This window comes from Crinia signifera, chromosome 5 (assembly GCF_055691185.1).
Source record: "Crinia signifera chromosome 5, ASM5569118v1, whole genome shotgun sequence".
NCBI classification, from domain to species: Eukaryota; Metazoa; Chordata; class Amphibia; order Anura; family Myobatrachidae; genus Crinia; species Crinia signifera.
In genome coordinates, this window is record NC_139221.1 from 192,915,289 (window position 1) to 192,941,136 (window position 25,848).

The 25,848-nt window shown below is 47.9% G+C and overlaps 1 protein-coding gene across 3 annotated transcripts in view; it reads right to left on the reverse strand.

The window, feature by feature from the left end:
• Positions 1-25,848, reverse strand: part of MARCHF6 (membrane associated ring-CH-type finger 6) — a 492,210-nt gene that overhangs the window by 433,371 nt on the left and 32,991 nt on the right. The gene's annotated exons all lie outside the window — the stretch shown is intronic.

Here is a 25,848-nt window from a genome sequence, read left to right on the forward strand (position 1 = left end):
ATTTTCAGTTTTTGTTTGCATCAGACAGATTGACAGATAAATCTTAAGGTGTGTACTAATGCTGGCCACACGTCATCGATTAAAGACTCTGAAGAAGATGGGAAATATTTTATATTTTAAAGTAGTTTCCATTTTTATTTTGCAATTGTAGCATTATTATACCTCATACCTTCGACTAAACACCCAGTTTGCTGAATCACCTTCTCTTATTGTAAAGTGCAACGGTATATGCTGCACTAGATAAAATACCTAATAATAATAAATTATTAGGTTTCTGTACTTCCACTTTGAGCTGTGACAGTTTTTAGCACACAAACTCTCCACCCCACCCCCAGTCCCTATCTGCTACTACCTCCCATATCTATTTGCACAGCTCACTCTCTCCATATCCAGCAAATTTAAAACCGTGTCCCTACAAAAAAAAAAAGCTTTCACTTTCTGTTATGACATCTTTTAGCAAACAAAGTAGTAATTTGGTACAATGTGTGGCCTCTAATGGTCACTGGCGGTACTTTATCACATAGAGACGACGAGTAGGTAGCCACATACCAGGGCCGAAACTATTATTTCTGGCACCTGGCGAATACAAGTAATTTGCTGCAACCCCCCCTCCCAAAATATTTCCCTCTCCGCAGCAATGCCAGCATGATGGAATTTTTTCCCCGATACTCCATTCTCCAAATTATTTCAATAAAAATTTGCAAAGCAATTATACTGTAATGAGCTTCCAGTCTCTCTGTGCATTTGGTCCAAGGCTGTGACCACCACTCTGTGCTGCTGCTCCCGCCTCTGCCTTTCCTGCACCACAGCCACCTTGAATCCACCTGCATACTCTTTTCCCCACGTCAGACGCACGGGCAGGTGGTGACGGTGTCACTGGGAGGAAGTACACCCGGCAAACAGAGGCAAATCAGTTTTTGGCAGCAGCCTGATATACAGATAGAGTCCGTCTCAGCCATGCTGCCAGCTCCCCATGGCAATGTTTCTGGCGAAGCTGGCAGATGGTGGGGACGAGCGAGCGTTCCATCAGCTGGGCGGTAAGCACAGGGTGCTTCCCTGCCCATCTCCGTATCAGGGAGAGGACAGGGAGGGGTGTGGGGAGATGGGCTGCAAGACTTCAGGGAGAATGGTGTGCCCTTCCTGGCAGACGGAGATGGCTCCATTTTGTAGGTTGTGTGGAACATGTTACCTCATCTCTTACCCCTGAGGACAGGAGAAAGGGACGAAACTGGTTGAGTACTACTCCATTTCCCGCTAGCATCAAATCAGATGAGATTTTACTATTTTATGCTATAGTTTTTGTGTGTATTGTTTTAATAAATATAAAATATAATTTGAGAAACAATATCACGCTATGTGACATCTGAGGAGAAGTCTGCCTAGATGTAATTAATCACCATATTATAATTTTTTGTCACAGGGTGGCCAAGTTATACATCTATCCCACAGCACATAAGCACTTTCAATGTGTGGATTGGAACAAAGTCACTTTAACTCAGTTTACCCTGCACTTCTCCCCATGTCTGTTCAATGGGGATTTTAGTGTCTCTCTCAAAAAGTGTATTCAATGCACAAATTGCGAGTCCTGCTGGTTTCTTTTTTTAGAGAGGTTCTCCATTTTTCCCCTCGGCATCTTTTTTTAGGTGAACTGTAGGGTTATCTTGGTTAAAGTTGCTATTTTTTTTGTTTTTTTATGGCTTATAAATTAAAAAAAATGTACTCTAATGTATTTATTGCAAGTGCCATAATGCTGTACTTCTATATTAATTTATTTGGAATTTAATAAGTTATTTTAATGGTAACCAATAAGAAATCATTTTGGAATGCTCCTAGTAATTTCCCATGCTTCCTCTCTTCTTCCTCACCTAACCCCCAAACAGGCTTTTAAACACGCTAACAATTATAAAATAAAATTAAATAAAAACACAGGGCAAAGAAACAATGCCAAAAGCACAACACAAGGATAAAGGTCAAACAGAACAAAATACACCCGTCTGCACAAACCCAATTAAAATAGTCAGACAGCCATTTGTTGTAAAATAAATACTGAACAAAAAAATACAAGTCCACAAATGCGAGGAACACGCTGCTGAGATGAACACCCTGCTCAGGAATATCCCAGTCTGACCAGCTCACGTGGAGAGCAGGAGAAAACAGATCTCTCCAGTTACAGCACTCCCATTTGAACTCGCATAATTAAGCTAAGTTCGCAAAAGGGGCCGGCGAGCTGGCCACACGTTGAATACTGAGGAAGTCAGAAATTAGGAGATAAGAAAAAGTGCCGAGCACTTCAGCGAGATCACAGGGACACAGAACAGTGAGCGGTGAGCCAGACTCTCAAAAAACATTGAATACTCCTCATTGAAGGCCAAGACAGAGAGCAGAGACTTTGTTCATTCAATCTTAACTCATTGAGTGCCAAGTGAATTTGTTTAATTAGATTAACAAATCTAGTCATCAAACATTTTCATTCATCATAATGACTAGTAATGTTTACCTTATATAGGACATGTATTTTTTTTTTAAATAACATTTTATTTACATTTATATAACAAAATTTCTCTAACGTTCATTATGGAATACTGGGGTTCAATACTATGGGGATAGAGATCCTCCGCAGGAGAGACAGGCACAGAAGATCTTTCAGTGTGGGTGCACTGGCTCCTCCCCTCTATCCTCCCTCCACTAGTCAGTTTAGAAAAATGTGCCTCAGGAGAGGCTGCACTTCTGGGAGCTCCATAGAGATTTTTAAACATTTTGTTTTAGTTTGTTATTTTGGGGCGCTGCTTTTAGACCTAGGCAGCAGTCCTGCTTCGAGGGTGCCAGGGGAAGGGTCAGTCACCGGCCTCTTCAGGCGCAGAGCTGCCCTGCTGCAGGACTTTGTCCTGAGAGAGGTTTCTGTCACCGCACAGCATTGCGCTGGGGCGAGCAGACCTCCCAGCTGCCGCACACCCCTGGCAGGGTCTGAAGACTTCAAGTGGTGAGTACTGGTCGGGGTCCCCCACAGGGGGTACCCTGACTATGTGCGGCAAGATGGCGGTGGCAGTAGCGGCGGACCTCCCGCAGGTACCGCGCAAACCCCCCATCTTTGATATATTTGCTGGCAGGTACAGATAGCCACTGGACCACCAGGGCTATGACAATGTCTGGTTTTTGCATAAAACACAGATAAGCCTAAAATGCCAGCTTTTTAATGCTAACTGCACCAGCTCCATTTTGGGGGCGGGGCTTAGCTCAGAGTGGGACCAGGCTCTGCTGGGCAAGACTTCCTGCATGCTGAGGTAGCCATTACAGCTCCTCATCGGTGGGGTGGATCTGGGATCTTTCTGCCTGCAGAGACAGCAAGTTATAGAACTAATTAACACTTACATTGTGTTTGCCTAGCATAGGAATATTGCATAGCACTGTTTTTCTGAAGAATTACTGTGTGTTTTACTGTGAACCAGCTCTCTCAAATCTGTGAGCTCAGGTTACAGGGTGCCCTGGTTTCCCAAGTAGCTCAGTTTACCCCCACACTGGCTAGTTAAGATATTAGTCTAACACATAGCCAAAGAACACTTACAAATCAGTGTGAGTGTGAGTGTGAGTGTGTGTGTGTGTGTGTGTGTGTGTGAGTGTGTGTGTGTGAGTGTGTGTGGTGTGGCTGAGTGTCCAGCTTCACAATGGTGAAGAAACGGACCTGCATGGTGTGCAGCACCGAGTTTATCCCTGCCTCACAGTCACAGGTTACCTGTGAACCCTGTATGTCTCCACAGCCTAGTAGGACTACCCCTCTGGCTAGTGGTGTGCCCCCACAATATAGTGGGGTGTCACAGGGAGATAATGAGCCCGCATGGGCCAGCAGCATTAAAACACTGTTAGACTCAGTCTCATCCCAGCTAGCTGCTAATACAAAGCAGACTCAGTGGGTGCAGAAGGATTTAGCCATCCTGTCAGCTAGGGTGGATATCATCACTCCTTTTTCCAGCCAGTCTAGCCAGCCTCAGAAAAGGCCCTTGTCGGCTGTGGCCCCTGATACAGATGAGGATGATATCCTTGATGAGGGGGAGGAGTTGCAGGATCAGGAGCCTGTACAAGAACAGTAAATGGCCCTGAACCTCTTATCAGAGCTATTAGGGAGGTCTTAGAGCTCCCTCTGGAGGAAGTCACGGAGGGTGACTCTCTTTCTTTATGACACAGAAAAAGCAGTCTGTGTGTTTCCCAGAGCAGGCAGAACTAGAGGGTGTTTTCAAAAACGCCTGGAAAAACACTAAGAAGAGGTTCCAGCTCACAAAGAGGTTCGCAAATGCGTACCCTTTTAAACCTGCAGGTAGAAAATTGTGGGAGGAGCCTCCCATTGTGGACTCCTCAGTTTCATGCCTTTCTAAAAAGGTGTTACTACTGGTCCCGGGTGTTTCCACCCTTAAGGACTGGGCTGACAGGAGACTGGAGACCACTCTCAAGTCGATGTATACGGCTAGTGGGGCCTCTCAACGTCCCGTACTGGCCAGTTGTTGGATGGCTAAGGCCATTCACACGTGGTCCACCCAGATCCAGGAAGGTTTGCTGGGGGACATGTCGGTGGTGCAGATAGGTGAAAACCTGCGTCACATTCAGGACACGGCAAAGGTCCTATGCGAGGCCCAGAAGGAATGGGGGGGCCATAAATGCCCGCAACTCTGCAATGGCAGTCTCAGCCCGGAGGGCCCTGTGGCTGCGACAGTGGGTGGCGGACGTGGACTCCAAACGCAGTGTGGAGAGTATCCCCTTCTCAGGGGAGAGACTTTTTGGAAGTGAGCTGGATGAGTGAATCTCCAAGGCTACGGCTGGTAAGTCCACTTTTCTTCCATCAGCCCCTCCTGCGCCAAAACGTCCATTTACCTTGCCTACCCAGCAGTCCTTTCGTGGGACTCTGTTCCGCTCCAGGGCCAGAGGTGCGTCCAATGCCAACAGAGGTAGATGGGGTAAGTTCAGGAAACCCAACCCCTCTGGCACACAGGACCGTGCTGCCACTGCAGCTGCCTCCAAGCCGTCAGCATGGCGGAATCTCCCCACCACGGGATCCTCTCGAGGTGGGGGGGGGTCATCTGTCGTACTTCAGCCAGGTGTGGGATGCCTCGTGCCTAGATTCCTGGGCCAGGACTCTTATTTCGCAGGGCTACAGGCTGGAGTTGTACAGACCGCCTCCCAGAAGGTTCTTCAAGTCGGCCTTCCCCGCAGCAGCGGAAGACTGGATTCTCCTCCAAGGGGCAATCCAGGGACTGCTCCAGTCCAGGGTAATCCTGCCGGTTCCAGTGCAGGAGCAGGGGCAGGGTTACTACTCTAACCTCTTCCTGGTGCCCAAGCCAGATGGGTCAGTGAGGCCCATTCTGAACCTGAAGGATTTGAACCCGTACCTGCGGGTGTTCAAATTCAGAATGGAGACCCTCCATTCGGTCATCGCCAGTCTCGAGCCAGGGGAGTTCCTGGCTTCCATAGACGTCAAGGACGCCTATCTACACGTCCCCATTTGGCCCCCACACCAAATGTTTCTGAGGTTTGCGCTGGGAAGGGAACATTGTCAGTTCCGGGCGTTGCCCTTCGGCCTGTCCACGGCTCCGCGCATCTTCACGAAGATCATGGCGGAGATGATGTCCCTTCTACGACAGCATCGGGTGAATGTCATCCCGTACCTCGACGACCTGCTGATCGCGGCAGGGTCGGCAGGAGCCTGTTGCAGTGCTATTCAGCTGACCAGGAGGATCCTCTCGGACCACGGGTGGATTTTGAACCTGAAGAAATCATCCCTGGTCCCAAGTCAAAGGATGCTGTTCCTGGGCATAATCCTGGACACAGCAGAACAGAAGGTATTCCTTCCACCACAGAAGGTGGCTGCAATCCAGCAACTGGTGGTAGAGATGTTGGCGGGCCCACAGGTGTCTGTTCACCTCTGCTTGAGGCTGATGGGCAAGATGGTGGCCTCCTTCGAGGCCATACAGCATGCCAGATTTCACTCAAGGACATTCCAGCTGGATATCCTGACGAAGTGGTCGGGGTGCCCCAGCCAGATGCGCAGGCTGATAACACGCTCTGCAACCACAAGGCTGTCGCTCCAATGGTGGTTGGAGTCAACAAATCTACTGGCCGGCCGTTCCTTTCAAATCCAGGATTGGCTTCTGTTGACCACGGATGCCAGCCTGAGAGGATGGGGGGCCGTGGCTCAGGGTGTCCATCTTCAGGGCAGATGGTCCCTGTTGGAAGCAAAGCTCCATATCAACAGGCTGGAATTGAAGGCGGTTTAATACGCCCTGTTGAAGGCTGCTCCTCTGCTCCAGGGCAGGGCTGTGCAGGTGCAGTCCGACAATGCGACCACGGTTGCCTACATAAACAGGCAGGGTGGAATGAGGAGCATGACGTGCATGAGAGAAGCTGCCAGGATCATCTCTTGGGCAGAACAAAACGTTCTGGCATTGTCCGCCATATTCATACCGGGAATGGACAACTGGGAGGCGGATTTTCTCAGCCGCCACAACCTCCATCCTGGGGAATGGGAATTACACCAGGAGGTGTTCACTGCCATTGCGGATCTGTGGGGGACTCCACAGATAGACCTCATGGCCTCTGGAAGAAACCACAAGGTAACCAGGTACTGCTCTCGGACAAGGGATCCTTGTGTGGAGGCAGTGTATGCACTAACTTGGCCTTGGGAATACCGGCTGGTATATCTCTTTCCCCCGTTACCACTACTGGCGAAAGTGTTAAAAAGAATAAGACACCAAGGAGCAGAGGCAATCCTGGTGGCACCAGATTGGCCTCGGCGAGCCTGGTTCGGAGATCTTCAGGCCATGCTGGTGGAAGACCCTTGGCGTCTGCCCCTCGGTTACCAGGACTTAGCTCGGCTTCGTTTAACGGCCTGGAGGTTGAGCGGCAGATCCTGAGGCGCAAGGGTTTGGATTCCTCGGTCATAACAACCATGACCCAAGCCAGAAAACCGGTAACGGCCTCCCATCATCACCACATTTGGAGGAGATATGTGGCCTGGTGTGAGGGAAATGCCCTATCACCTGCGGATTTTAAACTGGGTAACTTCTTGCGGTTCCTGCAAGCAGGTTTGGACTTGGGGCTCCGGCTGGGGTCCTTAAAGGTCCAGGTATCGGCCCTGTCGGTGTTTTTTCAGAGAAAAATGGCATCCTTACCTGAGGTCCAGATTTTTCTTCAGGGGGTGTTAAGAATTCAACCCCCTTTTGTGCTGCCCACTGCGCCATGGGACTTGGATGTAGTCTTATCTATTTTGCAGTCATCCTGGTTCGATCCATTAGATCAGGCAGATTTGCGGTTTCTGACATGAAAGACTGTGGTCCTGCTGGCCTTGGCTTCGGCCAGGAGGGTGTCCGAACTTGGGGCCCTTTCTTGCAAGAGCCCTTACTTGATTTTTCATGGCGACAGGGCGGAACTGAGGACTAGGCCGCAATTCTTGCCTAAGGTTGTGTCGGCTTTCCATCTAAACCAACCGATTGTGGTCCTGTCCAGTTTGGCTCATCCAGAGATTCCGGCATCCCTGGATGTTGTTCAGGCCCTGAGGGTCTATGTGAGGCGAACCTCTAGGTTCAGGAAGACGGATGGTCTGTTTGTGCTTTACAATGCACAGAAGAAGGGTGCTCCTGCATCAAAGCAGACTATTGCCCGTTGGATACGTACCAAGATCCAACAAGCCTATGGGATGGCTGGATTGACTATTCCATCCTCATTGAAGGCTCATTCGACAAGGTCTGTAGGGACTTCCTGGGCGGCTGCTCGAGGAGTCTCGGCCTTACAGCTTTGCAGAGCTGCTACTTGGTCGGGCAGCATACGTTTGTAAAGTTCTACAAATTTGATGCCCTGGCCAGGGAGGATTCCCAGTTCGGGCAAGCGGTGTTACAGCAGTCTCCGCCCGTTCTGATGGCTTTGGGACATCCCCATAGTATTGAACCCCAGTATTCCATAATGGACGTTAGAGAAAATATGATTTTAATATACCTACCGGTAAATCCTTTTCTCGTAGTCCATATGGAATACTGGGCGCCCGCCTCAGTGCGGAATTTTCTGCTGCAGGTAATACCTTGTTTTCTTGGGCTTGTTGAACGGTTAACGTTCTTGTATTGGCTGGTTGCCTTTTTGAACGAGTGACGTTCTAATATTGGCTTGTTGCCATATATGCATATATATACACAGATATATATTTATTAAATATTTCAGTTATGGTGTTCACCATAGGTTATTATAATAGGTTTCTTCACCTATTTTGTTATTTTTGTGACGGTGTGCTGGTATGAATCTCACCACATTTACTCGCTTACTCCCCATATACTTTGCTCTCCTTCGTCACAGTTTTTCATTAACTGACTAGTGGAGGGAGGATAGAGGGGAGGAGCCAGTGCGCCCACACTGAAAGATCTTATGTGCCTGTCTCTCCTGCGGAGGATCTCTATCCCCATAGTGTCGAACCCCAGTATTCCATATGGACTACGAGAAAAGGATTTACCGGTAGGTATATTAAAATCCTATTTTATATAACCAACTGGAATTTTTAGTGGATATTTTGAACATCGCTCACAGAAATGTTGGCACTCAAAGGTTTAAATCAATGTTTGTGCATGCAATCTTACACAGTAACACAGAACAGGCTGGGTCCTCGAGTGTAGAGGGTATCATTGCAAGCAGTAATTAACCTCTCGGCAAGAACAGATATTCAATATTACGGCTAAATGGATACCTCTCATTTGTTTAAGGGCAATTCCAACATAACGGATGCAACTCTCAGATACAATATTTGTGGTAAACATCTAGATTGCTACAAATTTGAAATGCACACAAATAAGCAAATTTTACCACAATTGTACCTACCACTGGTGAATAAAAATATGAAGTGTGAACAAGCCTCACCATAGTGGTCTGCTATAATTCATTTCATTGTTTAGATGTAATGGATGTATTCAGGATAGGACATGGTCATTTCTGAAATAAAATACGTCTGATTTCTCTGAAGCTTCATCATATATTTATTCCATGCTTTTTAACAATAAAGCATACACCACACAGATTGTTTTCTTATTACCTTGACAATGTTTAAAGGAATGTTTGCGTAACGGATGTAACCATCAAATACACTATTCAGGAAATGAAAAAAGGCCCCTTGCATTAACTGGTACAGGGTAATTTACCTTTCTAACAATGTATGCAGATATCTCGGGTGACATTCTATGCTTGCACATAAATGCGCATGTTTAATTCGCACACCACATCGCCGCAAATCGCCTATTTTGAAATCGCATTTTTCAGCCTAAATGCGCATATTTAATGTGATGCGCATTGGAGGCTGAAAAGTGCGAATAGGGGCGATTTGCAGCGAAGTGGTGCGCTGTTTTTAGTCCTGAAAATGTGCGATTTTCATGTCTGAAAATCGCACATTTGCAGGACAGCGCAAGGTTGTAAAAAAAAGAACCGAGCGCGGGGTCCCCCGCCCGAGTGTAACCAGCCCCGGGCTCACTGAGCCGGTGCTGGTGACATAAAATCAGGGTCCCCGACAAATAGGGGTCCCCTTGATTTTATGAAACCAGCACCGGGCTTAAGGTCCGGCGCTGGTTCCCAAAATACGGGGGACAAAGTGACTAGGGGTCCCCCGTATTTTAAGGACCAGCACAGGACACAACCAGCCAGCAGGGTAATGCCACAGCCGGGGGGAGACTTTTTATACAAGTCCCCCCGGCCAAAGCATTAACCCCCTGGCTGGTCAGCATGGGCAGGGGTCCTGGGGAAGTGGGGACCCCCCCAATGAAGGGTTCCCCCCCCTCCAGGACTTACCAGCCCATGCTGATAGTCCGGGGCTGTCCTCCATGCCCCTGGGCTGTGGGCATGGAGCTGATGCTTTGTGTAAAAAAAAGAATGATAACTATTGTTTTACACTGGCGAACTATGAGTCCCAGCAAGCCTACCCCGCATGCTGGGACTTGGGGAACCACAAGTCCCAGCATGCGGGGCATTAAAGGGCCCGCTGGCACTTGTAGTTCTGCAGTGTAAAAAATAGTGCACAAAATCACACTGACACCCTGTAAAATAAAACTGTAATACACACAAAACACACACACACTGATACTTACCTACCTTGAGCCCGTAGGTCGGTCCCTGGATCCTGGATTCTTCCTCCGGGGCTCCAGGGCAGAAGAGTCCGGTTCCGGGGCCTTGGTCCAGGTTCCGGGGCTGGTCCTGGGGTTCCGGGGCTCCTGGCGTGAAGAATCCGGGGTCTGGGATCCGTGGTAGTCCAGAGGGGTACCTAAGGAGGAAAATCCAACTCATTTCTGAATGATTTCTGGCCAATCAGGAGCCGACTTTCTCGGCTCCTGATTGGCCGAGAAATCATTCTGTTCAGAGACGGCGAGGAGGAAACATCTCAGCGCCGGACAACCTCCTGCAAGCCGGGTACCAGTCTGGAGCAGCGCTGTCACCGGAGGTCGCCGCCGGGGAGCAGGTGAGTTGGATTTTCCTCCTTAGGTACCCCTCTGGACTACCACGGATCCCGGACCCCGGATTCTTCACGCCAGGAGCCCCGGAACCCCAGGACCAAGGCCCCGGAACCGGACTCTTCTGCCCTGGAGCCCCGGAGGAAGAATCCAGGATCCAGGGACCGACCTACGGGCTCAAGGTAGGTAAGTATCAGTGTGTGTGTGTTTTGTGTGTATTAAAGTTTTATTTTACAGGGTGTCAGTGTGATTTTGTGCACTATTTTTTACACTGCAGAACTACAAGTGCCAGCGGGCCCTTTAATGCCCCGCATGCTGGGACTTGTGGTTCCCCAAGTCCCAGCATGCAGGGTAGGCTTGCTGGGACTCATAGTTCGCCAGTGTAAAACAATAGTTATTCTTTTTTTTACACAAAGCATCAGCTCCATGCCCACAGCCCAGGGGCATGGAGGACAGCCCCGGACTATCAGCATGGGCTGGTAAGTCCTGGAGGGGGGGACCCCATCATTGGGGGGGTCCCCACTTCCCCAGGACCCCTGCCCATGCTGACCAGCCAGGGGGTTAATGCTTTGGCCGTGGGGACTTGTATAAAAAGTCTCCCCCCGGCTGTGGCATTACCCTGCTGGCTGGTTGTGTCCGGTGCTGGTTCTTAAAATACGGGGGACCCCTAGTCACTTTGTCCCCCATATTTTGGGAACCAGCGCCGGACCTTGAGCCCGGTGCTGGTTTCATAAAATCAAGGGGACCCCTATTTGTCGGGGACCCTGATTTTATGTCACCAGCACCGGCTCAGTGAGCCCGGGGCTGGTTACACTCGGGCGGGGGACCCCGCGCTCGTTTTTATTTTTTTATTTTAACCATTTGTTTTATTTTTTACAGCAGAACCCTGCACGGAACATTGCGATCTGTGCAGGGTTCTGGCTAATTCGCCTAACAGACCCAGGTCTGAAATTAGTGCGAAAATTAGTCACTTAAAAAATGCGATGTGCAAATGCGCATAGCATTAAATAAGCGACTTGTATACTTTTCTGTGCGCAAACATCTGGATGCGATAAAAATGCGAATTAATCTCGCATTTTTATTCACCAGACCTTAACGCACAAAATATGCGATTTCAGCCCCTATGCGCATCCCATTAAATCAACGATTTAATGGGAAAATGCGATATCGCCATTTTGTGGTCTAATTACCGCAAAATAACGATACTCGCATAGCATAGAATGTCACCCCTCATCTTGTTTTGGCCATAACCACCCACCTCTGGCTGGATGCATCACCCAAACACAGAACTCTCCATTCTCATTTATATCAGTGACAGTCCCACAAAAAAAGTGGACATGGATCATGTAAAAAAATAAATTGGGGCAATTCAAAATATTTCCCAGTCCATCAGTCATAGGGGGGTACGCAACCGTCCACCGCTATTTCCGACAGGGGAATTAGCAGAGAGGCCCCATTCAATGCTGTCTTTTCCGACAGCATTGAAGAGGGTTCATGGCAGAATGAGCCTGACTTTAAACGACTCCTGGTATAAAGATGGCCGACATGGCTTTTACATGGCGTTCCGCCCAGGAGAATATCCTGGTGGTTTCCCTCATACAGGGCATGCTCCTTGTCCCTCCTTGGCAGTTGATGTAGGCAACCGTAGTTGCATTGTCCGACTGGACTTGTACCGCCCTGCCCTGCAGCATAGGCTCCGCCTGTAATAGGGCATAGTGAACAGCCCTCAGTTCGAGGTTGTTTATATGCAGCATGGATTCCATCGGAGACCATCGGCCCTGCAGGCGGACTCCCTGTATCACGGCTCCCCAGCCTCTGAGACTGGCATCTGTGGTAATCAGAAGCCAGTCCTGTATCTGGAAGCAGCGACCCGCCAATATATTTGGCGAATCTAGCCACCACTGCAGGGAGAGTTTGGTCTGCGCCGACAGGCAAATCCTCCTGTGCATTTGGCGGGGGGATCCTGACCATTTGTGAGGATATCCAGCTGAAAAGTCCTGGAGTGGAACCTGGCATACTGGATGGCTTCGAATGAAGCAACCATCTTGCCCAAGAGCCTCAGGCAGAGGTGCACCGAGACCCAAGGGTTTGATAGGACCTCTCTTACCAATTCCTGTAAAGCTGACGCCTTTTCGGCCGGCAGGAACACCTTCTGCTCCATCGTGTCCAGAGTCATACCCAGGAACACCATCCTCCGGCTCGGGAGCAACGAGGATTTTGGTATGTTTAAAATCCACCCGTGGTCTCTCAACACCTGCATAGTCAGGTTTAACGCACTTCTCAGGGCCTCCTCCGATCCTGCCTTGATCAGCAGACCGTCCAGGTAGGGTATGACATTTACCCGCTGGAGCCTGAGAAGGACCATCATTTCTGCCATGAGCTTGGTAAAGACGCGCGGGGCAGTTGACAGCCCGAAGGGTAGCGCCTGAAACTGGTAATGGCTGTTTCCCACCGCAAATCTTAGAAAGACTTGATGGGGAGGCCAAATTGGGACGTGTAAATAGGCGTCCTTGACGTCTACAGAGGCCAGAAATTCCCCTTTTTCCAGGGAGGCAATCACCGACCTGAGCGACTCCATGTTGAATTTGAACACCTGCAGAAAGGGGTTCAGCGACTTCAGATTCAAAATGGGCCTTACTGAACCGTCCGGTTTGGGGACAAGGAACAGGTTTGAATAGTAACCCTGGCCTTGCTCCTGTCTTGGTACAGGTAGGATTACTTTGGACAGGAGGAGCTTGTGAATTGCTCCCTGAAGGAGCAACTGATCCTCCACTGAGACTGGTAGGGCCAACTTGAAGTAGCGTCGAGGAGGGGGCCTGGCAAATTCCAGCCTGTAACCTAGCGAAATAAGACTCCTGGCCCAGGAATCCAGGCATGAGTCGTCTCACACCGTGCTGAAGTGTAATAGCCGGGCCCCCACCTCGAGAGAGTCTCTTAGTGGGTGCACCCAGTCATGCTGCACGCTTGGAAGCGGCAGGGGCGGTCCTGATGACCTGAGGGGTTTGGCTTCCTGAATTTCCCTCTAGTGCCTCTGCTAGCATTAGAGGCGCCTCTGGCCTTAGGGCGGAACTTGGACCCACGAAAGTACTGCTGGGAGGGACCAGTGAAAGGGCGTTTTGCCGGAGTGGGTGCTGATGGGAGGAACGTGGATTTCCCTGCAGTAGCCTTAGAAATCCAGTCGTCCAGCTCACTACCAAAGAGCCTCTCCCCTGTGAAAGGTATGCTTTCCACACTCTTCTTGGAATCCACATCAGCCACCCACTGGCGCAACCACAGAGCCCGCCTAGCTGACACATCCATAGCAGAATTCCGCGCATTTATAGCGCCCAATTCCTTCTGTGCCTCACAAAGCACCCGTGTCGTGTCCTGAATGTGACGCAGGTTTTCACCTATCTGAGCAACGGTCATGTCCCCCACTTGGATCTGCGTGGACCAAGTATAAATGACCTTAGCCATCCAGCAACTGGCCAATACCGGGCGTTGTGAAGCCCCACTGGCCGTGAACATAGACTTAAGTGTTGCTTCAAGTCTCCTATCTGCACCATCCTTGAGGGTAGACACCCCAGGAACTGGTAACAGCACCTTCTTTGAAAGGCGGGAAACAGAGGAATCCACTGCTGGGGGTTCCTCCCACTTCTTCCTACCAACAGGATCAAAGGGATACGCATTTGTGAACCTCTTTGAAAGCTGGAACCTCTTTTCAGGGTTCTGCCAAGCACCTTTAAAAGCACTTTCTAATTCAGCCTGTTCTGGGAGATACACCGGCTGTTTCCTCTGGGTCATGAAAAAGGAATCTCCCTCAGAGGGTTCCTCCATAGGAAGCTCTAACACTTCCCTAATGGCCTTAATTAAAGCCTCAGAACCATGAACTAAAGACTGCTCCTGAACAGTATCCTGTTCATTTTCCCCATCTCCCACTTCAAGGATGTCATCATCATCATCATAATCAGAGTCAGGGGCCATTGCAGTAGCAGGCTGCTTTGGAGGCTGAGCAGGGGGAGGGGTGAGAAAATCAACCCTGGCAGACAACATGGCTAATTCCCTTTGCACCCTCTGCGTCTGCTGTGTATTTGCAGAGAGCTGGGAAGTCCATCAGCGTTTTTATGCTGCTGGCCCAGGAAGGCTCTTGACTATCAGCCTGTGACCCCATCCACAAGTTGTGGGGGCACCCCACTGACCCGAGTGCTTACACCACTGGGCTGTGGCAGCATACACGGCTCACAGGTAACCTGTGACTGTGAAGCTAGAATAAACTTTGTGCTGCACACCATGCATGTTAACTTTTTCACCATGATGAAACAACAGGACACCCCCAGCAGCGCACACACAACACCCACACCTGATGTACTGTAACTCTACACAGTATAAGTGTAATACACCTCTGTATTAGAGACTATGGTGTGTGTACAAGTGGTTAACTAGCCAGTGGGGTAGACTCACGGATTTGAGTGAGCTGGATGGATGGATGGTTCGCCATCCGTTCCCTGAAGCACCTTAGTAGTTAGTCCAACGTAATATAGTCCGCATGGACAGATTAAAATGTATATGACGTAGGATGCAGTACAGGAGAGCCTATGCCGTATTTTGATATTTTTCCCGGTGTGCGGGTGGGGAAGTGTTTAACCCCTTCATGACAGAGCCAGTTTGTGCCTTCATGACAGAGCCCTTTTTTTCAAATCTGACATGTCTCACTTAAGTGGGGATAACTTTTTTTTGCTTTTACTTATCCCAGTGATTTTGAGATTGTTTTCTCGTGACACATTGTACTTCAAGTTAGTGGTAAATTTTGGTCGATACAGTCTGTGTTTTTTTGTGAAAAATACCAAAATATCGTGAAAAAATGGAAAATTTAGCAATATGCAAAATGTCACATTTTCTGCTTGTGAGACAAATAATCATACCACTCAAAATAGTTAATAACTAACAAAGACCATATGTCTACTTTATGTTGCAATCATTATTTCAACCTCCTTTTCATTTTTTTGGACACTAGGAGGCTTCAGATATGACTAGCAAATTCTCAAATTTTCAAGAAAATTTCAAACACTGATTTTTTTAGGGACCAGTTCAGTTCTGATGTGACTTTGAGGGACTTGTATGTGAGACACCCCCATAAATGATGCCATTTCAAAAACTGCACCCCTCACAGTATTCAAAACAGCATTTTGGAAGTTTGTTAACCCTTTAGGTGTTTCACAGGAATTAAAACAAAGTGTAGGTGAAATTTCAAAATTTCTTTTTTTTTGCAGAGTTTCAATTTTAATACATTTTTCTAACGAATACAGTAGATTTTACTAGAGAAATGTGACTAAAAATTGATTCCCCCAATTCTTTTGTTTTAAAAAATATCCTATATGTGGCCCTAGTGTGCACGTTGACCAAACCACAGGCTTCATAATAGAAGGAGCACCTACTTGATTTTGGAGCCTCCTTTTTATGAGATTTTTTTTTAGGCACCATGTAGGTTTCTAGGCACCATAAGTGCTAAAAGTTAGGAACCTCCCCCACAAGTCACCCCATTTTGCAATCTACACCCCTCAGGGAATTCATCTAGGGGTATAGTGTACATTTCAAACCCCCAGGGGTTTCACCAATTTTGGTACAACTGGGATGTGAAAATGGAAAATTACATTTTTTTACACAAACATGCAGTTCTGGCTCAAAATTTTTCATTTTCACAAGGAATGAAGGAGACAAAGCACCCCAAAATCTGTGCCCCAATTTCTCTCGAGTACGGCAATGCCTCACATGTGACCAAAAAATACCAGTTGGGCGCATGGCAGGACTCAGAAGGGAAGGAGTGATTTTTGGATTTTGCAGCACAGATTTTGGTGGAATAAATGGTGGGTGCTATGTTGCACCAATACAGTGGAACCCCCCCACAAGTCACCCCATTTTGCAAAGTACACCCCTCAGGGAATTCATCTAGGGGTATAGTGTACATTTCAAACCCCCAGGGGTTTCACCAATTTTGATACAACTGGGCAGTGAAAATGAAAAATTACATTTTTTTACACAAAAATGCAGTTCTGGCTCAAAATTTTTCATTTTCACAAGGAATGAAGGAGACAAAGCACCCCAAAATCTGTGCCCCAATTTCTCCCGAGTACGGCAATGCCTCACATGTGACCAAAAAATACCAGTTGGGCGCATGGCAGGACTCAGAAGGGAAGGAGTGATTTTTGGATGTGGCAGCACAGATTTTGGTGGAATGAATGGTGGGTGCCATGTTGCATTAGCAAGACTCCCAAAGCACCAATACAGTGGAACCCCCCCACAAGTCACCCCATTTTGCAAAGTACACCCCTCTGGGAATTCATCTAGGGGTATAATGTACATTTCAAACCCCCAGGGGTTTCACCAATTTTGATACAACTGGGCAGTGAAAATGAAAAATTACATTTTTTTACACAAAAATGCAGTTCTGGCTCAAAATTTTTCATTTTCACAAGGAATGAAGGAGACAAAGCACCCCAAAATCTGTGCCCCAATTTCTCCCGAGTACGGCAATGCCTCACATGTGACCAAAAAATACCAGTTGGGCGCATGGCAGGACTCAGAAGGGAAGGAGTGATTTTTGGATTTGGCAGCACAGATTTTGGTGGAATGAATGGTGGGTGCCATGTTGCATTAGCAAGACTCCCAAAGCACCAATACAGTGGAACCCCCCCACAAGTCACCCCATTTTGCAAAGTACACCCCTCAGGGAATTCATCTAGGGGTATAGTGTACATTTCAAACCCCCAGGGGTTTCACCAATTTTGATACAACTGGGCAGTGAAAATGAAAAATTACATTTTTTTACACAAAAATGCAGTTCTGGCTCAAAATTTTTCATTTTCACAAGGAATGAAGGAGACAAAGCACCCCAAAATCTGTGCCCCCATTTCTCCAGAGTACGGCAATGCCTCACATGTGACCAAAAAATACCAGTTGGGTGCATGGCAGGACTCAGAAGGGAAGGAGTGATTTTTGGATTTTGCAGCTCAGATTCTGGTGGAATGAATGGTGGGTGCTATGTGGCATTAGCAAGACCCCCGAAGCACGGTGAAATGATGAACCTAATAATCCATAGATGTGTGGTATATTTTGAAACACTCCTTTATACATAGGCCGGGTTTGTCGGGGCAAGTTTCACAGTGGAAAATAGTTTCCTTTCTTATTCCCTTTTTATAGCAAACTTTGCACCTTTTTTGTGTCCTGCCCTTTCTTGCAGTGGAGGGGAATTCGTTGGGAAAATGCTGCCCTGGTACAATACGGGGGCCAGTACTAGAAGTACTGGGGCCCTCTGCCTGCTGGTTCCCAAATATTAGGCCCTTTATGACTTCCTCTTGAAAGTGCATAAATGTCCCCCTCTGGCCGGTAGAACGGAATAGCACGTAAGCGTTATACAGTGCCATCTGGATGATATACACGGCCAGCTTCTTGTACCAGATATTTGTTTTCCGCAGGGCACTGTACGGCTTCAGTACCTGATCTGAAAGATCCACTCCGCCCATGTACTTATTGTAATCTAGGATACAATTTGGTTTTGAGGTGTGGGTACTGGTACCTCGTACAGGGATGGAGGTGGTACTGTCTCCATGAATTGTTGTCAGTATAAGGACATCCCTCTTGTCCTTATATTTGACCAACAACATATTTTCGGTGCATATTCCCCTGCTTTCACCCCTTCTCATTACTTGGGCAATGTGCGTTTTTGGGAGGCCTCTTTGGTTCTTACGCACAGTACCGCAAGCTGCTGTACCTCTTGAACCAAGGGCCTTAAACAGGGGGATGCTGGTGTAAAAGTTATCCACATAGAGGTGATAACCCTTATCCAGGAAGGGGTGCATTAAATCCCAGACAATTTTTCCACTAACACCTACGAGGGAGGGGGGGGCATTCTGGCGGTTCAATTCTTGAATCCTTCCCTTCATATACCCTAAACTTGTGGGTGTACCCTGTGGTGCTTTCACACAGCTTATACATTTTTATGCCATACCTTGCCCTCTTACTGGGAAGGTACTGGCGGAATTTAACCCTTCCTTTAAAATGTATAAGGGACTCGTCGATGCTAATACATTTATCAGGGATGTATAGCTCTGCAAATTTGGCACTGAAATGATCAATGACCGGCCTGACTTTGAATAGCCTGTCAAAGGTGGGATCATCTCTGGGTGGGCACTGTGCATTATCGGTGTAATGTATAAATTTATGGATTGCCTCAAAACGAGTCCGAGTCATGGCCATACGGTAAAATGGGGTGCTGTACAGAACATCTGTACTCCAATATTGCCTAATTTGTGGCTTTTTTACTATGCCCATATGTAACACCAGACCCCAAAACGTCATCATCTCTACTGCATCTACAGGGGTCCACCTAGCAAATGATGACGTGGGGTTTTGAGCAATAAACTGCTGGGCATATAAATTAGTTTGGTCCACCATTAAATTTATAAAATCATCAGAGAAAAATAATTTGAAAAAGTCAATTTCTCTGAGACCTGTGGAATCAAATTGGATTCCTGGGATGGCCAAAAACTCAGGAACCTGGGGCTCAAAATTGTCTGGTGGTGGGGTCCATACGAGATCAATTATTGGGGGGGGGGGGGGGTCTCAGCTGCTCTACGGGGGCGTCTTTGAGGGGGTCCCTCATCACCAGAGGAGGAAGAGGAGCTTAAGACGAATCCTTCAAATTCCCCGCTTGCCTCACTGGCTGTGTCAGAATCAGAAGCAAGCATGGCATATGCCTCCTCCACTGAATACATTCTTCTGGATGACTGGGATGACATTTGGGATGACATTTTTATTTTTGTGTTACTGGTAGTGAAATGTTTCAACACGTGTATAGTGTAGGGGGGGGTACAAACTTTATTTCAACCCGGGGGGTATGTAGCGTGTAGTGTGTATGTAGTGCAGAAAAAAAAAAATACTTTATACAAAAAAAAAAAATTGAAGGGGTTAAAAAAAAAAAAAAATTGAAGGGGTTAAAAAAACAAAAAAAAAGGTCCTGCGCCAAAAATTGAGCACAGATGTTGGTCAGTAACGTCCGTCACTGAACAGCGCTCAAAGGCAACAGGAATTTGATCAAAAAAAAAAAAAAATAGATCAACCCTGTGCCGAAAAAGCTGATCAGTGATGTACGTCACTGATCAGCGCACAGTGGCCACAGGACACCCACAAAATCACAATGTGTGTAAAAAAAAAATTAAAAAAAGACCACACAGCACCCACAAAAAAAAAAAAAAGGTGATCAGTGATGCGACACTGATTACCAGTGAGGGGCAGCAGGTGCACAACCTTTGGTGCAACTGGCAGCAACTGACAGGTATATATAAAAAAAAAAAAACCTCTGCGCCCCCAAAAAGTTGCTGATCACCTCAGATATAGTGATCAGCACAAAAGGCGGGGGTAGCAGACACAAAATATACACTCTCTATCACTCTCTGTCACTATCTCTCTCTATCTCTCTCTATCTCTCTCTATCTCTCTCTATCTATCACTATCTATCACTATCTATCACTATCTATCACTATCTATCACTATCTATCACTATCTATCACTATCTATCACACTGCAGCAGCAGCACTGACAGTTATATGTATAAAAAAAAACCTGCACCCCCAAAAAGGGGGGGTAGCAGACACAAAATATACACTCTCTATCACTCTATGTCACTATCTCTCTCTATCTCTCACTATCTATCACTATCTATCACTATGACACTGCAGCAGCAGCACTGACAGTTATATATATAAAAAAAAACCTGCACCCCCAAAAAGGGGGGGTAGCAGACACAAATCTCTCTATCTCTCACTATCTATCACTATCTATCACTATCTCTCACTATCTCTCACTATCTATCACTATGACACTGCAGCAGCAGCAGTGACAGTTATTTATATATAAAAAACCCCTGCACCCCCAAAAAGGGGGGGTAGCAGACACACAATATAGCTCTCTCTGTCACTATCTCTCTATCTCTCTCTATCTCTCTCTCTCTCTATCTCTCTATCTCTCTATCACACTGCAGCAGCAGCAGGAAGTCTCAGGAAGTCAGATCCAGGAAGCATCCAGCACGCTACAAGCAGTGATCAAGTGATCAGGTAAGGTATTTGCAAGGATCAGGTAAGTATTAGCAAGGATCAGGTCAGTATCACGGCAGATAGGCACGGTGACCGCTCTGCACGCTATTCCAGGCACGGTGACCGCTCTGCACGCTATTCCAGACCGGAATGGCGTCTGCAGCGCAGTCACCGTTAGTTTAAGTGTCGCGCCTTGGCTGTGATTGGTCCGTGGGTCCCACGGACCAATCACAGCCTTGGGGGCAGGTGGGGTGAGGGTGGGGTGAGGTGTCATCGTCACCGATGACCCCCTCATGCCCCCTGACGCCCGGCGGTGATTGACACCTGTGTTACCAAGCGTCTGATTCGCTGGTAACACAGGAAAACGCTGTGAATGGCTGTTCACACTGAACAGCCAATCACAGCGATCGCCGACGGGGGGGGCGACATCGCAGCCCCCCCTGGGCATGCAGGGACATGTCTGCTGTCAGGGACAGCAGACATCGTCCCTCTGTCACTGCGTCTCGAGACGCAGTGACAGTTTAAAGTCATGACGTATATATACGTCATGTGTCGGGAAGTACTTCCCGGCCATGACGTATATATACGTCAAATGTCGTGAAGGGGTTAACCGATCAGCATCGATCTACAGGTCGTGCAATCTGTACATCGAACACATCCAAAACGTTGTGTCGGTAACCAGGTTGAATTCCCGCTACTGGGTTGCATATGCGGTCTCATTCCAGTAGCGGGAATTCAACCTGGTTACCGACACAACGTTTTGGATGTGTTCGATGTACAGATTGCACTACCTGTAGATCAATGCTGATCGGTCAAACATTTCCCCACCCGCACACCGGGAAAAATATCAAAATACGGCATAGGCTCTCCTGTACTGCATCCTACGTCATATACATTTTAATCTGTCCATGCGGACTATATTACGTTGGACTAACTACAAGGTGCTTCAGGGAACGGATGGCGAACCACCGTTTATCCATCCGCCAGGCACTTGAGAATAAAAAAAATCGGATAAACCGGTGGCTAAGCATTTTCTTTTGCTAGGACATTCGGTTGCTATCCTGAGATGCATGCTCATCGACTTCGTGCCCCCTCTGCAGCGTGGAGGGGATCATGCCAAAAAATTGCACCCACAAGAAGCACAGTGGATTTACGATTTGGGGACAGTGGCTCCGCGGGGCCTTAATGAGCATATCTCCTATAACATCTTCTTGTGATTGGAATTTTTTCTAGACGGTGCTGCTTATGATTATGTCATTTTTTCATTTTTTTTTCATCTTTTTTTTCTTTTTTCTATTATTTAGTTTTTTTAGTGGTGTCTGTTACGCTTTTTTTGTGTTTTTAATATGCATATAATTATTGTGTTGTAATGCTATCATTAACTGTGATGTATCAGGCGGTGTTTTGCGGCTGGGCATTTATGGTTGCAGTATGTTAAATTCTCCTATTTCATTTTCATAGGTTGATTTACTATTTTGGCGATATATCACCAGTCTGGATTGGTACCCTCTTATTATGCTAATTATTATATTGCCATGTATATATTCCGGATGGTTTATTTGTTTATTGCTATGGCACGCAAGCATTGTGCCACATATTTCCGGGATTGCGTGCGTTCCACAGTGTTGGAGCGCACGTTACTTCCGGTTTCTGTGCACACCTCAGTTAGCAACATCCGGGAGATAGTCTATCAGCGTAGATCCCGGAAGTCCGTGCGTTCCACGGCAATGGAGCGCACGTTACTTCCGGGCATCTGTTAATCACCGTCTTTATATATTTAGGTACTTTCTATTGTACGATTGTGTTGTACAGTCCGGTCTGGTGCTAATCGCCAATATGGCTCTCATTTAAATATAAATTGGGGCCTCTTTGTCTCTTTATAAAAGTAGTTTTACCCCACTTCCGTGTTTTCAGTTACAGGAAGTGGGCGGGTGTCCTCATTAGCCCATTGTTCCCATAAAAGCCCACCCCTGACACTGCACATGTACACTGCCTGGTGCTGTTTGTCCTGCTTGTGACATACTCTGTCTTGACAAAGATCCCTGTGGCGGATCGAAACGTCGACTTGCATGATGATAAATTAAACCTTTCATTCAACTTGCTCTGATGCATTTTGGTGAGTGCCTGCTTCAAACAAGATTGTTATATTTGGGATACTGATTCCTGTAAAGTGGAGCACCTCCCTGTTGTCCTGTGATTAATTAGTGTGCGGTTCTACCTTCCCAAAACAAAAACAAAAAAAATTATATATATATATATATATATATCATTATACAGGTTGAGTATCCTGTATCCCTTATCCGAATTATTCCAAAAACCGTGGTTTTTGGAATCATTCGATTTTTTTTTTTTTAACCCCCCTAACCCTATTTTCATACTTACCAATTCCCCGGAAATCCACAGCAGGCCTCCAGCATCTTCTCCAGGGTCTCCAGCGGTCCCAGGAATGCATTGCGCGAGTGTGCGCGCACGCCGGTGACGTCACCGGTGCGAGCGCACACTCGCGCAATGCATTCTTGGGACTGACGGAGACCCAGAGAAAATGCTGGAGGCCTGCTGCTGACGCCCAGGGACCACCGGACACCATCAGGGGACAGGTAAGTATGTCTAAAAAAAATTATTCCAAAAACGAAACAATTCCCCTATCCGGAATGCTCGTGGTCCCGAGCATTTCCGATAGGGGATACTCAACATGTATGTATGTATATATATATTGCACTCTCTCAGGTTAGGCTATCTCATATCCTTGAATATTGTGTATGTGGTTGTCTTGGTGATGGGAGAGTCACGGATGACACGTCCTTGAATGATGATGTCATCATCTAATGACGGAGGGGCGGGCCCTGGTCGTACCGTCCGAGTCTGCACGTGGTGTTTAGCTATATTATAATTAGAGTTACAGAGAAAGCAGGTCTCTATGTGATGCACTTTAAAGAGAATTGAAATTAAAGAATAAAAATTAACCTTTATTATTGGTATTTAAGATGCAAATTATTTAAAAACAGACATACAACATATAACACTGATGGACAATCTAAAAAGGATATAATTATCCTGACATGGCAGAGGAAAGAATGTGTTCACTGTATCTAATTGATGAATGTAGAAGCAAAGATAGGGACCGTGCCACGGTGCTTCATTTGACATAGGAGTTCAAAATACTTTATTTATTGCGTTGTGGCTAAGTGCCAGGGGCGGGCTGGGCCGGGGGGCAGGGTGCAATGTGCCCCCCGGGCCGCTCACCCAGTCACTGGCGGCGGCCGCGCTGGATCCACCTCCTCCAGCCCTCCTGCGCTGGCCGTGGCTGCAAGAACACGGCCGCGGCTACAGGAAAATGTCCGCTGGCCCCTGCACTAAGTGCATGTCCTCAGTGCGGGAGGCCGGCGGCCATCTTCCTGTAGCCGCGGCCGTGTTCTGGAAGCCACGGCCAACGCAGGAGGGCTGATTGTCGGTAGCATACATGCCTACCCTCCCGCTGCTCCCGACTTCTACATCAGCCTACCGCTGCCCAAACCTACCGGCACCTCCCGGTTTTTGGGGTCACTGTGATAGAATCCGGGCTGCGAGCAATGCGCGCAGGGGGCGGGGCCTTGCCGGTAACATCAAAGCCTGCCACCGCAGGGTTGTGGATAGTAGTGGCCGAGCTGCTGCCACAGTCAGGACGTGTGTGGATGGGAGGAGCAGGGGAGTCAGCAGCAGCCAGGGCTTCTGAGGTTGGCCCCACCCACCACACTGCGTGCATCAGCCTGCTGCTCTCCCTGCTTTGTCCTCCTGTCACCGGCTGCCCTATGCTGCTTCCCCCTCACCACACAGATTGCTCCCACCACCCTGCAGGGTCCCTGCACTCCCCTGGAAGGAGTAACACAGGCAGGTGAGTGTGCTGGGAAGTGGGGGTGTAATATGAGGGCATCACACAAGCACATTGTGTAATGTGTTTGTGTGGGGGGAGGGAGGGCTGTGTATATAATGCATTGTGGAATGTGTTTGTGTGGGGGGAGGGAGGGCTGTGTATATAATGCATTTTGTAATGCGTTTGTGTGGGGGGAGGGGGCTGTGTACTGTATATAATGCAATAATGAGTGGACTGTTTATAATGGAATATGGGTTGAGCTGCTGTGTATAAATTAAAATTGGGGTGTGTATAATGCAATAATGTGCTGTGTGTTATATGGTGTGGCTGTGTATAATAGACTATGGGCCTGATTCAGACCTGTTCACTAGGTTGCATATATTTGCAGCCTAGCGAGCAGGTAGACGAGATCCAACATCACGCCAATACCCCCCCCCCCCCCCCCCCGCGTGCGAATCCCCGCATTAGCATGAAAGTGGATGTGTACTTTTACAGATCCCCTCGCATGTGGCCACACGGGAGAGAAATCATTCGATGGTCGCTCCCTATCGAATGATTTATTTTCCCCTTCGCTGATTAAACAGTCTACTGACTGACTGACTTTTATCCTGGCCGAATTCATTCGCCTGCCATAGACATGCTTGCGTTCACAGGGGTACGTCCAGCGTTTTTATTGGTGCACCCATAAAACGCTGGGCTTTTCCCTGCTAGTGCCCTGTGTCCTCCAATACTGGAGCGAACGCCCCAGTGAGTGTGAAAGTCAGCGAAGGCATTTTACCAGGGAAGTTGCACATGCGCATATTCGCGCATGCGCAGACCCCCGCCTCAATGGTGCTGCATTTTATTAGCGCCTGGAATCTCCCTGAAACTAGTTTTCAAAAGTAGGCAAGTATGGTCGGTAGTAGCCTCCCCGGTGGGCAGGAGGGGCATGTACTGCGCTCTCCCCTGCCCCCCCTCCCCCCAGCAGCACAATGGTGAGTTGCTGGTGGGAAATTCGGGCACTGTGGGGGCATATCTGGCACTGTGGGGGCATATGTGTATTTGGCACTGTGGCGGAATATCTGGCACTGTGGGGGCAAATCTGGCACTGTGGGGGCAAATCTGGCACTGTGGACATCACATTGTGTGGTGTAATGGGCATCATGGTGTGGGGCGTAATGGGCATTACGGTGTGGGGCGTAATGGGTAATTGCCATCACAGTATGGGGTGTAATGGGCATCAAGGTGTGCGGCATAATGTGTAATTAGCATCACAATGTGCAATCTGCAGGTACACAATACAATCATGGTACAGGTCATGCCCCTTATGATAGGCCACAAGCCTAATTTTTCAGCGTGCCGCCGGCGCGCAACAAGCATTCCGTCTTCCAGAGAGTTGGGGGGGGGGGGGCGCGGCGGTGGTGGTATGGGCCAGTATATATATATATATATAACCTCACTGGACCGGGTCAGGGACTCCAATAAGGTGGGCGGCACT